This window comes from Pseudochaenichthys georgianus, unplaced genomic scaffold (genome assembly GCF_902827115.2).
Source record: "Pseudochaenichthys georgianus unplaced genomic scaffold, fPseGeo1.2 scaffold_460_arrow_ctg1, whole genome shotgun sequence".
Lineage (NCBI taxonomy): Eukaryota > Metazoa > Chordata > Actinopteri > Perciformes > Channichthyidae > Pseudochaenichthys > Pseudochaenichthys georgianus.
The window spans coordinates 41,498-54,460 of record NW_027263025.1 but is presented as its reverse complement, the minus strand read 5'-3'; the positions used below and the strand labels follow the sequence as shown (position 1 = coordinate 54,460).

At 44.8% G+C, this 12,963-nt stretch overlaps 1 long non-coding RNA gene across 1 annotated transcript; it reads right to left on the bottom strand.

Moving 5' to 3' along the window:
• Window positions 1–1,067: 1,067 nt before the first annotated feature.
• LOC139433456 (uncharacterized) lies at window positions 1,068–2,224 on the bottom strand. The gene is made up of 2 exons (XR_011642914.1): window positions 1,868–2,224; window positions 1,068–1,388 (listed from the first exon to the last, which is right to left on the bottom strand). It is a non-coding gene; the product is annotated as an uncharacterized lncRNA (long non-coding RNA).
• Between the last annotated feature and the right edge of the window lie 10,739 nt (window positions 2,225–12,963).

Here is a 12,963-nt window from a genome sequence, read left to right as displayed (position 1 = left end):
TTACATACCATCAGTAAGGAAAACGAGTAAGAACTAAGATGTATAGGTGAAGAGGCACAACGTGTCTACGTCAATGCACTCTTATTAGATTATTTTATCAACTATAAGCTTTAGTAAGTAAGGTCTTAAGCGTACTCTTAAAAACGGATAGGCTGTCTGCCGCCCGAACACAAACTGGAAGCTGATTCCACAAAAGTGGAGCTTGATAAGAAAAGGCTCTGGCTCCCATTGTACTTTTAGAGACTCTAGGAACAACCACAACTGTGCATTCTTGGAACACAATGCCCCAGAGGTGTGGACTCGAGTCACATGACTTGAACTCGAGTCAGACTCGAGTCACCAATTTGATGACTTTGGACTAGACAAAATCACAAAACACTTGCCAATCGACTTCATTTCATTTAATTTCAAAACTTTATTTATACAGATAAAATCCCATTGAGATCATTGATCTCTTTTCCAAGGGAGACCTGTTCAAGTAGTTCCACATGAAACATAAAAGCATAAACAGAACAACAAAAGGACATCATCCAGCATCATTTACATAATTATCCACATAAACAGGTACCAATAGCTTCTGATTGACTAGCATTCAACAGAGCTTTAAAAACATTTAGTGGCACCAGATTGTTCAGTTTCCATTTAGTTTGCAGACTATTCCAAGACAGAGGAGCTGCGCATCTAAAAGCTGTCTTCCCTAAGACAGTCCTAGCAGTTGGCACATTTAATAAAACCACAGCATTCGATCTCAGGCAGTAGCCACTTACAATTTTCCTTGGACTTGAACACCAATGACTCGGGACTTGACTTGGACTTGAGCCTTCTGACTTGAGATTACTTGATACTTTAATTCAGGGGTCTCCAACACGCCGATCGCGAGATGCCGCTAGAAGAGCAGACTCCAGTCAGGGAGAGCAGAATCTTCAGCCGCTCCTAATCTTGCTGTGAATCCATGCAGGCAGGGGCGGGACTTTATTTTGCCGAGCCACCATGCGGCCAATCATATGCGAGGACACACTTGTGACGTTTAGATACTACTGGGACCCCAAAGCAGAGACTGACAAAAATAAAGTTTCAAAAAGTTTAATAGACAAGGTAATCCAAGGCAGGTACTGACGACAGGGAGCTTGGCTGGCCGTAGTAAACCAAAAACAAAGCTGCGGAAAAACGTTTCCGACCAAAACTCAAAAAGAACTCCTAAACCAACTACAACAGACTCCAGGCTGCAGAAAGGCACTCCGGACCGCGGGACAGCATGAAAAATACTCTGGCAGAGAAGTGAGGTGAGGGCCAGGCTCTTAAAGAGCAGGTAATCAAGTGAGTGGGGACAGGTGTGCCTCATCTGCAGCCAGGAGTAACCAGCCACGCCCCCCTGTCACACACCAGCCCTGCAGAGACAGAAAGACAGTAGTGAGGGGTAAAAGGAGCACACAACAAGTTAAACACAAAAACAACAAAAGCCCCATGCAAAACATAACAGTACCCCCCCCCTCAAAGGACGCCTCCTGGCGGCCTACCAGGACTATCCGGGAAACGGACATAAAAGTCTCTCAAGGGTTTTGGGTCCAAAATCAGCGAGCGAGAAACCCATTGTCGCTCCTCTGGCCCATACCCCACCCAATCCACTAAATACTGGTATCCACGGCCCCACCTTCGAACCTTCAGCAACCTCCGTACAGTGAAGGCCGGGTGGTTGTCGATGAGCCGGGGGGGTGGAGGGGGTTTGGTTGGAGGGCGAAGAGGGCTGCAGGAAACTCTCTTAAGGAGTGACACATGAAAAGTGGGGTGCACCTTCAAGGCAAGAGGCAACTTAAGCCTAACCACACTAGGATTGATGACCCGTTCTATCTCATAAGGTCCAATGTACCTGGGAGTGAGTTTCCGAGAATCCGTTTGAAGAGGGATGTCACGGGAGGAAAGCCAAACCTTCTGGCCCGGTTGGTAATCCGGAGCTGGTCGTCGATGACGATCCGCCATCCTCTGGTTCCGGGCGGAGGTGCGGGTAAGAGCTGCCCGGGCTTCACGCCAGACTCTGCGGGCTCGCCGAAGATGCCCCTGTACTGAGGGAACTGCCACCTCTCTCTCTTGAACCGGGAAAAGGGGAGGTTGGAAGCCATAAAGGGTGACATACCTGTGGCAGAGCACACCAGGGAGTTGTGGGCGTACTCAACCCATGGCAGATGAAGAGACCATGAGGCTGGGTTTCGAGAGGCAACACAACGAAGAGCCGTTCCCAGGCCCTGATTTGCCCGCTCCGTCTGGCCATTGGTTTGGGGATGGTACCCAGAGGACAAACTGGCCGACGCCCCCAATGCCCGACAAAAGGCCTTCCAAACTTGGGAGGAAAACTGCGGACCCCTGTCTGAAACAATATCCTGAGGGATACCATGCAGCCTAAAAACATGCTGGGTGAGAAGAGTGGCAATCTCGAGGGCAGAAGGTAGTTTAGGCAGGGGGACAAAGTGCACAGCCTTAGAGAAACGGTCAACGATGGTCAGAATAGTGTCGTTCCCGTCTGATGGTGGGAGACCAGTCACAAAATCCACCGCAATGTGGGACCAGGGCCGGTGGGGAATGGGGAGTGGGCGAAGAAGGCCAGCGGGTGCCTGATCTGAGGCCTTGCTGCGAGCACAGACGGAACAAGCTGAGACATACTCCTTCGTGTCTGCGGACATAGTGGGCCACCAGAAGCGTTGTCGAATTAGAGCCAGGGTCCGATGAAAACCTGCATGGCAGGCAACTTTGGACGTATGTCCCCACTGGAGCACTGGAGATCTAACATCGGGGGAAACGAACAGCCGGTCTGGTGGACAATCCTGAGCCGCTGGATGGTCCTCCTGGGCCTCCTGGACCACCCTTTCAATCTCCCATCTAGCTGCTCCCACAACACAGGAAGATGGCAGAATGGTTGCATCCCTTGAGTCCTCCACTGGGGAAGCGAACTGCCGGGACAAGGCGTCAGCCTTCACATTCCTGGAGCCAGGCCGGTAGGTCAAGGTGAAGTTGAACCGTCCCAGGAAGAGAGCCCACCGAGCCTGGCGTGAGTTGAGCCTGCGTGCAGAGCGAAGGTAAGACAAATTCTTATGGTCCGTCCATACTATAAAATGATGGTTGGCTCCCTCCAGCCAGTGCCTCCATTCTTGAAGGGCCAGAACCACTGCCAGCAACTCCCGATTACCAACGTCGTAATTCCTCTCAGCAGGGGTCAGCCGACGAGAGAAGAACGCACAAGGGTGGAGCTTCTGGTCTGCGGGGGAACGCTGGGATAAAACTGCCCCCACTCCAGAATCAGAGGCATCCACCTCCACCACAAACTGGACCCCTGGATCAGAATGAGAGAGCACAGGAGCAGTGGCAAACAGACATTTCAGTTTTACAAAAGCTGCCTCAGCTGCAGGAGACCACTCAAAAGGCAACTTGACAGAGGTGAGTTTAGTCAGAGGCACTGCTACCCTACTATAGTCCCGAATAAACCTTCTATAAAAGTTAGCAAAGCCCAGAAACCTTTGCAACTGCTTCCTGTTAGAGGGAGTGGGCCACTCGGTCACTGCTTGGACCTTGGCGGGGTCAGTCCTTAATTGTCCCTTGTCGACGATAAAACCCAGGAAACTCACAGAAGAGGCATGAAACTCGCACTTCTCAGCCTTAACATACAGTCTGTTCTCAAGAAGTCTCTGCAGTACCAGCCTAACATGCTGGACATGCTCCTGAAGAGTGCGAGAGAAGATAAGGATGTCATCAAGGTACACAAAAACAAACCTGTTTAACATGTCACGTAATACATCATTAATCATAGCTTGAAAAACCCCAGGTGCGTTCGTTAACCCAAAAGGCATTACTAAATACTCAAAATGTCCCCTGGGAGTATTGAATGCAGTCTTCCACTCATCCCCCTCCCTTATTCTCACCAAGTGGTACGCATTGCGAAGATCCAACTTAGTGAAGATGGTGGCTTCATGAAGGGGAACAAAGGCTGAGTCTATGAGTGGAAGGGGGTACTTGTTCTTGACTGTGATCTCATTAAGCCCTCTGTAGTCTATGCAAGGGCGTAGGGTCTTATCCTTCTTGTCCACAAAAAAGAAACCTGCGCCCATAGGCGATGAAGAGGGGCGAATAAGCCCAGCAGCGAGTGAGTCAGAGATGTAACTCTCCATGGCCTCCTTCTCTGGCCTAGAGATATTGTACAGTTTACTTGACGGAAAGGGGGTGCCAGGGAGCAAATCTATGGCACAATCGTAGGGCCGGTGAGGCGGCAAGGATAGGGCGTGGTCCTTGCTGAAAACCTCCTTGACACTGTGATATTCAGGGGGTACAGAGGTGAGATCAATGGGTTTGAGGGGGTCTGGTGCTCTAGTAACTGTGGGGGGTACAGCAGAGTGTAAGCAATGAGAGTGACAGAACAAACTCCAGTTAATGATAGACGAGTTGGCCCAATCTATGTGGGGGTTATGGAGCTTCAACCACGGAAAACCTAAAACGAGTGGCGACATGGGTGAGGGGATAAGGTACAGGGAGATTATCTCGTGATGGTTGCCAGAGATCTTGAGGGAAACTGGAGCAGTACGGTGAGTAACTTGGGCTAGGAGTCTCCCATCTAAGGCAAACACATCCTTAGGTTCTGGAAGAGGCTCAAAAGGAAGTTTAGACTGCATCACAAAGTCAGAGTCAATGAAATTGTCATCCGCACCAGAATCAATCAAGACCTGCAGCGGAACAGAGTTCTGAGACCAGGAAATAGTACCTTTGACTGGGATGCGGTTGGAGGAGGCTGAGTTGATAGAAGTGTGGCTCATCAGTGCTCCCCCTGTCGCTGATGAGCCATGTCTTTTGGCAGAGAGGGACGACCGGCGCTGACGTGACCAGCCTGGCCACAGTAGAAGCAGAGTCTCTGACGAAGCCGGCGTTGACGTTCTGATGGAGTAAGCGTCATCCTTCCCAGCTGCATGGGCTCCTCCATAAAGAAGGGAGAGACCTGGGTATCTGGAGAAGGTCTGGGAGGCCCGGAGTCAGGAGGATGGCAAGAAGGTCCAGAGAATGCCGGCCGACTAGGAAACTTGGACGGAGGGGGAAAGGAGATGGAGCTATGTTTTCCTGATCTCTCCCTACGCCTCTCGCGGAGGCGGTTATCTAGTCGTATCGCTAGAGAAATCAACTCCTCTAAGGAGGAGGTGTCATCCCTAACAGCTAGTTCATCTTTTAACTCATCATTAAGCCCCTTATAAAAAATTCCCAGCAAAGCCATGTCATCCCAACCGCTCTCAGCTGCAAGAATACGGAAATCAATAGCAAAATCAGCAACAGAGCCTGAACCCTGGTGGAGTGAAAGGAGTCTTTTACCAGCCTCCTTCCCCCTCACTGGATGATCAAACACTCTACGCATCTCTGCAGTAAAAGACGACAGAGACTGACTAATAGGCGAGTTGCTGTTAGATATGGCAAGGGCCCATGCTGCTGCTTTATCACTCAGTAGGCTCATGATGAAAGCAACCCTAGTTCTATCAGTGGAATAAGTGAAAGGCTGTTGCTCAAACACAAGACTACACTGGTGTAAGAACTGACTACAAGACCCTAAATCTCCTGAATACCTGACGGGTGTGGGGATAAAGGGCTCACGAGGATTGCAGCGCTGTCGTTCTGGATCAGCTTGAGGTGGAGGAGCAGGGTCTGTAGCTTGAGCATCGGCAGTCGGCGGGAGTGTGGAGAGATGTGCTGCGACCTGTTCCATACGGCCTCCGATGTTGGTCACACCGGCGGTTAAATCCTGAATCGCTTCCATAACTCTCTGCAGAGCTCTGTCATGTTGCCCTATCATTACCCCTTCAGCAGCAAGCGCTTCCCTGAGTCTCTCATTCTCTGCGGGGTCCATATTGGCCAGAGTATTCTGTGACGTTTAGATACTACTGGGACCCCAAAGCAGAGACTGACAAAAATAAAGTTTCAAAAAGTTTAATAGACAAGGTAATCCAAGGCAGGTACTGACGACAGGGAGCTTGGCTGGCCGTAGTAAACCAAAAACAAAGCTGCGGAAAAACGTTTCCGACCAAAACTCAAAGAGAACTCCTAAACCAACTACAACAGACTCCAGGCTGCAGAAAGGCACTCCGGACCGCGGGACAGCATGAAAAATACTCTGGCAGAGAAGTGAGGTGAGGGCCAGGCTCTTAAAGAGCAGGTAATCAAGTGAGTGGGGACAGGTGTGCCTCATCTGCAGCCAGGAGTAACCAGCCACGCCCCCCTGTCACACACCAGTCCTGCAGAGACAGAAAGACAGAGTAGTGAGGGGTAAAAGGAGCACACAACAAGTTAAACACAAAAACAACAAAAGCCCCATGCAAAACATAGGATCATACCATTATGTGAAAGAAGGGTAGGGGGCAGACGCTCCAAAGACAGTAAGTGTAGTAGTACAGGACAGCTACACAGAGCAACGGGGAGCCGGATTTAAATGCAAGCGCGTCAGAAAAAGTCAATAAATTAGCGAAAACCGAAAAAAGAAGCAGCATCTGGCTGCATTTCAATGATATTGGAGAAAGCAAAGCTGAGTGCAGGATTTGTAAAATGAAAATAACCTTCAGAGTAGGGTTTTTCTTTGGGTAACCACTCAGGATTTATTGCTAGAGGTGGGAGAAGTTCAGATCTTGTACTTGAGTAAAAGTACCAGAGTGTAGGAATACTCAGTTACAATAAAAAGTCCTGCATTCAAAATGTTACTCAAGTAAAAGTACAAAAGTATTAGCATCAAAATATACTTAAAGTACCACATGCAGAGGGATCTAGATTCAGGTGTTCTCTTCCCCATAGAGACCGCCTCGCTGCACATTATCCCTTGCATAAAGATATATTGTGGGTCCCTTATAACATGTTGTACACAGTGGAAATAAACATTCTGGTCACCTTAACATCAGGGATCTTATCAATTAAACTCCTTCTTTCTCTTCTCCTTCAAACCGTCACGGTAGCCTTACCTTACTGATCCCTCTTAAAATAGAAAAAAATACATTACTTTACCAGCAGAGAGAACATTGATTATTAAATTAGTAATGTAATAAAGAGCAGTTTGATTATGAAAGTGGACCTATCATGCTATATTTGAAACATATATTGTAGGGCCATACCTATATAAAACATGTCTGAGTTTTTTTTTTCAAAATACCAAACAGATCATGCATTTTAGCCATGCCTCATTTTGCTCTATTTGCTCTTTTCCAGCCCTGTTTTTGCAAGGGCTGATTCTGCTTTTGTGGCAGACTACAGCGCCACCTACAGGCCTACAGCGTCTCCAGCGCTTTCGAGCGGTCTCTCATTCCCCTGATAGGTGGAGAGTTGCCCATATAGGCGGAGCTCCCCTTTTCTGACGTCAGAAAAATTTGGCTCCGTTGCAGCCCCGTTTTTAGAGATTTGGGTATGGAGGAAAAGAGAGAGGGTTGTGTTTTCTGACACTTGGTGAGTTCCCTCACACACCAGGGACACATATTCATGTATAAAAGACGTACACAAGTGCAGTTTATTTTATTAGCTTTTCTTTTTAATGACTGATTTTAAATGCCATTTTCTTAATGTCTTTCATTTTTTGTAAAGCACTTTGAATTGCCTTGTGTTGAAAAGTGCTATATAAATAAACTTGCCTTGCCTTTAAGTATTATTCTGTTGATCGATGTCATTACATTTGTTGAAAATCACATAATGACTTGTTTAAGACTCGTTTTGTCAAAGTGTAGGACTTGACTTGAACATGCCCATCCTGACTTGAGACTTTACTCGGACTTGAGCGCAAAGACTTGAGACTTGACTCGGACATGAGCGCAAAGACTTGAGACGACTCGGACTTGCAAAACAATTACTTGGTCCCACCTCTGCAATGCCCTAGTTGGACAGTAGGGTTTAAGGTAAAATGGCGCCTGCCCATTAAGGGCTTTGTAGGCGAGAAGAAGAATTTTAAATTCTATCCTGTGTTCTATAGGTAGACCCTCCAGAAAAACGCGATTCTGCGATCGCAGAAATTACCGCATAATCAGCAAAATGGCGCATATTTTTAAAAAGCCGCATATTTATCAAAAGGCCGCATAATCCCCGCATTTTTCCACACAAAGTTGAGAAGAAAAAAAAGTTAACTCGTCTTGACCTGAAGTGATGATGATGTGCGACGTCATCAGCTCGCGTATCACAGAAGGTAAACAACACCGTAGAGTGAACGTGTGGAGCTCACACGAGAGTTTCTCTTCACCAAGATGAAAACATCTAATCCATCTCATTTACCGACAAACATCTCTGCTAAAGACCGGGCAAAGCAGTACCCCGATGTCTGTGGGGAAACTATTCTGCACCCCGTGCAACTGTGTTGGAGCATAAGAGAACATCGACGGTGACGACCCACTTTGATTCATTCAAACATTCGAACATGCTTTCTGCTGCTGCGGACAAGAAAGCCAAACAACTCACGTTCACCGAGGCATCAACCTCCAAAACCCTTTCGAGGGCTACAATAAACGAAGTGAGTAGCCTACAAGATTGAAGCTGGTCAGATAACGAACGAGTAAATGAAAACAGAATGAGGCGGAGAAGTGTGTGTGTGTGTGTGTGTGTGTGTGTGTGTGTGTGTGTGTGTGTGTGTGTGTGTGTGTGTGTGTGTGTGTGTGTGTGTGTGTGTGAGAGAGAGAGTGTGATTAAAATAGCCCAATTGCTTTTACAATAAATAAACATTGAATGTGTTTAATTGAATAGTAAAGGGGTTTAACGTTAGTGGCAGGTTGTGTGTGAGAGAGAATAAATAAATAAGACAGCCCAATATTTATTTTTTCCGCATATTTCGCAACTTTCCGCATATTTCGCAACTTCCCGCAATTTCACCGCATAAAATCACATAAAACCCCGCATGTTTGATCCCATAATCAAGGATTTTAGCCCGCATAATCAAGGATTTTAGCCCGCATAATCAAGGATTTTAGCCCGCATTTTTCTGGAGGGTCTATATAGGGAGCCAGTGTAAGGCAGCCAATACTGGAGTAATGGGGTCCCTTTTCCGAACTCTGGTTAGTACACGTGCTGCAGCATTTTGAATTAGCTGAAGCGACTTAACTGACTTTTTAGTACACCCTGATAATAAAGAGTTACAATAATCCAGCCTTGAAGTAACAAATGCATGGACTAGTTTCTCTGCATCATTTTGGGGCAAGATATGCCTGATTTTTGCAATGTTGCGTAGATGAAAGAAGGTGGTCCTTGAGATTGATTTTATGTGGGCGTTAAAAGATAAATCCTGATCAAATATAACACCAACATTCCTTACAGTCTCACTGGAGGCCAAATCAATGCCATCCATAGTTAATATATCTTTAGATAGTTTGTTTCGTAGATTCTTTGGGCCGAGTACAATAACTTCAGTTGTGGCCGTGTTTAACATAAAAAAATGTAAGGTCATCCACGTTTTTAAGTCCTTGAGGCAGTCTTGAATTGTATTTAGGTGATTGGTTTCATCAGGCTTGATGGATAGATATAGTCGAGTATCATCTGCATAACAATGGAAATGTACAGAATGATTCCTTATAATATTGCCTAACGGAAGCATATATAATGTGAACAAAATATGTCCAAGCACTGACCCCTGTGGCACTCCATGGCTAACTTTGGTTTGCATGGAAGATTCATCGTTGACACACAAACTGAGAGCGTTCAGATAGATAGGACCTAAACCAGCCTAAAGCAGTTCCCTTTATGCCAACTAAGTACTCTCGTCTTTGCAATAGACAACTTGAAAGGATATGGCGTTCCACTAAACTTGAAGAATCTCGTTTAATTTGACATATTACTCTCAATGAATATAAGAAAGCACTGCGTAAAGCGAGAGCAGCCTACTACTCTTCATTAATAGATGAGAATAAGAATAATGCAAGATTCCTTTTCAGCACTGTAGCCAGGCTAACAGAGAGCCACAGCTCGATTGAGCCTTCTATTCCCATAGCACTCAGTAGTAATGATTTTATGTGCTTTTTTAATGATAAAATTGTTACTCTTAGAAACAAAATTAATGACCTCTTGCCTTTGACCAGTATAGTGTTATCAACAGCTCCCGGAAGCGTGGGTTCTGGGGTTATACTGGATGGTGAACTAGAATGCTTTTCAGCCATAAACCTTGAACAATTACACTCAATGATTCTCTCTTCTAAACCATCAACGTGCATGTTAGACCCAATTCCAACATAGCTGTTGAAGGAAGTTTTTCCATTAATTAGCACTTCTTTATTAAATATTATGAATATGTCTTTATTATCAGGCTATGTTCCACAATCATTCAAAGTAGCAGTGATAAAACCGCTTCTTAAAAAGCACAACCTCGATCCAGAGGTTTTAGCCAACTATAGACCTATTTCTAATCTTCCGTTCCTCTCAAAGATTCTTGAGAAAGCGGTCGCAAAACATTTGTGTGATTACTTAAAAAACAATGATTTATTTGAAGATGTTCAGTCTGGCTTTAGAACACATCATAGCACAGAGACAGCTCTGGTTAAAGTCACAAATGACATTCTAATAGCCTCAGACAAGGGACTTGTCTCTATTCTTGTTTTGCTCGATCTCAGTGCTGCATTTGATACTATCGACCATGACATCCTATTGCAAAGACTAGAGAACTTAGTTGGCATACAGGGAACTGCTTTAGGCTGGTTTAGGTCCTATCTATCTGAACGCTCTCAGTTTGTACGTGTCAACGATGAATCTTCCACGCAAACCAAAGTTAGCCATGGAGTGCCACAGGGCTCAGTGCTCGGACCTATTTTGTTCACATTATATATGCTTCCATTAGGCAATATTATAAGCAATCATTCTGTAAACTTTCATTGTTATGCGGATGATACTCAACTATATTTATCAATCAAGCCTGATGAAATTAATCATCTAAATAAAATTCAAGCCTGCCTTAAGGACTTAAAAACGTGGATGACCTTAAACTTTTTGATGTTAAACACGACCAAAACTGAAGTTATTGTACTTGGCCCGAAGAATCTACGAAACAAATTATCTAAAGATATACTAACTATGGATGGCATTAATTTGGCCTCCAGTGAGACTGTAAGGAATCTTGGTGTTATATTTGATCAGGATTTATCCTTTAACGCCCACATAAAATCAATTTCAAGGACCGCCTACTTCCATCTACGTAACATTGCAAAAATCAGGCATATCTTGCCTCAAAACGATGCAGAGAAACTAGTCCATGCATTTGTTACTTCAAGGCTGGATTATTGTAACTCTTTATTATCAGGGTGTACTAAAAAGTCAGTTAAGTCGCTTCAGCTAATTCAAAATGCTGCAGCACGTGTACTAACCAGAGTTCGGAAAAGGGACCACATTACTCCTGTTCTGGCTGCCTTACACTGGCTCCCTATAGAACACAGGATAGAATTTTAAATTCTTCTTCTCGCCTACAAAGCCCTTAATGGGCAGGCGCCATCTTACCTTAAAGAACTCATTATACCCTACTGTCCTACTAGGGCATTGCGTTCCAAGAATGCAGGGTTGTTGGTTGTTCCTAGAATCGCTAAAAGTACAATGGGAGCCAGAGCCTTTTCTTATCAAGCTCCACATTTGTGGAATCAGCTTCCAGTTTGTGTTCGGGCGGCAGACACCCTATCCGTTTTTAAGAGTGCGCTTAAGACCTTCCTTTTTGATAAAGCTTATAGTTAGGGCTGATTAGATTCAGCCCCTAGTTTTGCTGATATAGGCTTAGTTTGTCGGGGGACATCTTACTTCTTCCTTCTCTCTGTCTGTACCTGTGTACTCTCATGTTCCGATTAACCCAGCTTCCCCACATTTCTTTCTTTTTGGTGTCTATATACGCCGGGATCCGGAGTCATGGATGATCCTGCAGTCCTGTGTCCTGGATCATCGGTCCTGGATGGATATCCTCGTGGATTCATCTTCCTATTATACACACATGCATTTCCAAACATTTGGACTACCTATGTTGCAAATGTATTATCTTTTCAATGTATACACGGCATCTATTGCACGTCTGTCCGTCCTGGGAGAGGGATCCCTCCTCCGTTGCTCTCCCTGAGGTTTCTCCCATTTTTCCCTTTAAACTGGGTTTTCTTCGGAAGTTTTTCCTTGTACGATGTGAGGGTCTAAGGACAGAGGGTGTCGTATTGTAATACTGATATTCTGTACACACTGTGAAGACCACTGAGACAAATGTAACATTTGTGATATTGGGCTATATAAATAAACATTGATTGATTGATTGAATAGGATATCTTGGTCGATAGTATCAAATGCAGCACTGAGATTGAGCAAAACAAGAATAGAGACAAGTCCTTTGTCTGAGGCTATTAGAAGGTAATTTGTGACTTTAACCAGAGCTGTCTCTGTGCTATGATGTGTTCTAAAGCCAGACTGAAAATCTTCAAATAAATCATTGTTTTTTAAGTAATCACACAACTGTTTTGCGACTGCTTTCTCAAGAATATTTGAGAGGAACGGAAGATTAGAAATAGGTCTATAATTGGCTAAAACCTCTGGATCGAGGTTGTGCTTTTTAAGAAGAGGTTTTATCACTGCTACTTTAAATGATTGTGGAACATAGCCTGATAATAAAGACATATTCATAATATTTAATAAAGAAGTGCTAATTAATGGAAAATCTTCCTTTAACAGCTTAGTTGGAATTGGGTCTAAGATACACGTTGATAGTTTAGAAGAAATAATCATTGAATTCAAGGTTTATGGCTGAAAAGCATTCTAGGTTACTATCTAGTGTAATATTAGAACTTATGTTTCCGGGAGCTGTTGATAACACTATACTGGTCAAAGGCAAGAGGTCATTAATTTTGTTTCTAAGAGTAACAAGTTTATCATTAAAAAAAGCACATAAAGTCATTACTACTGAGTGCTATGGGAATAGAAGGCTCAATCGAGTTGTGGCTCTCTGTCAGCCTGGCTACAGTGCTGAAAAGAAATCTTGCATTATTC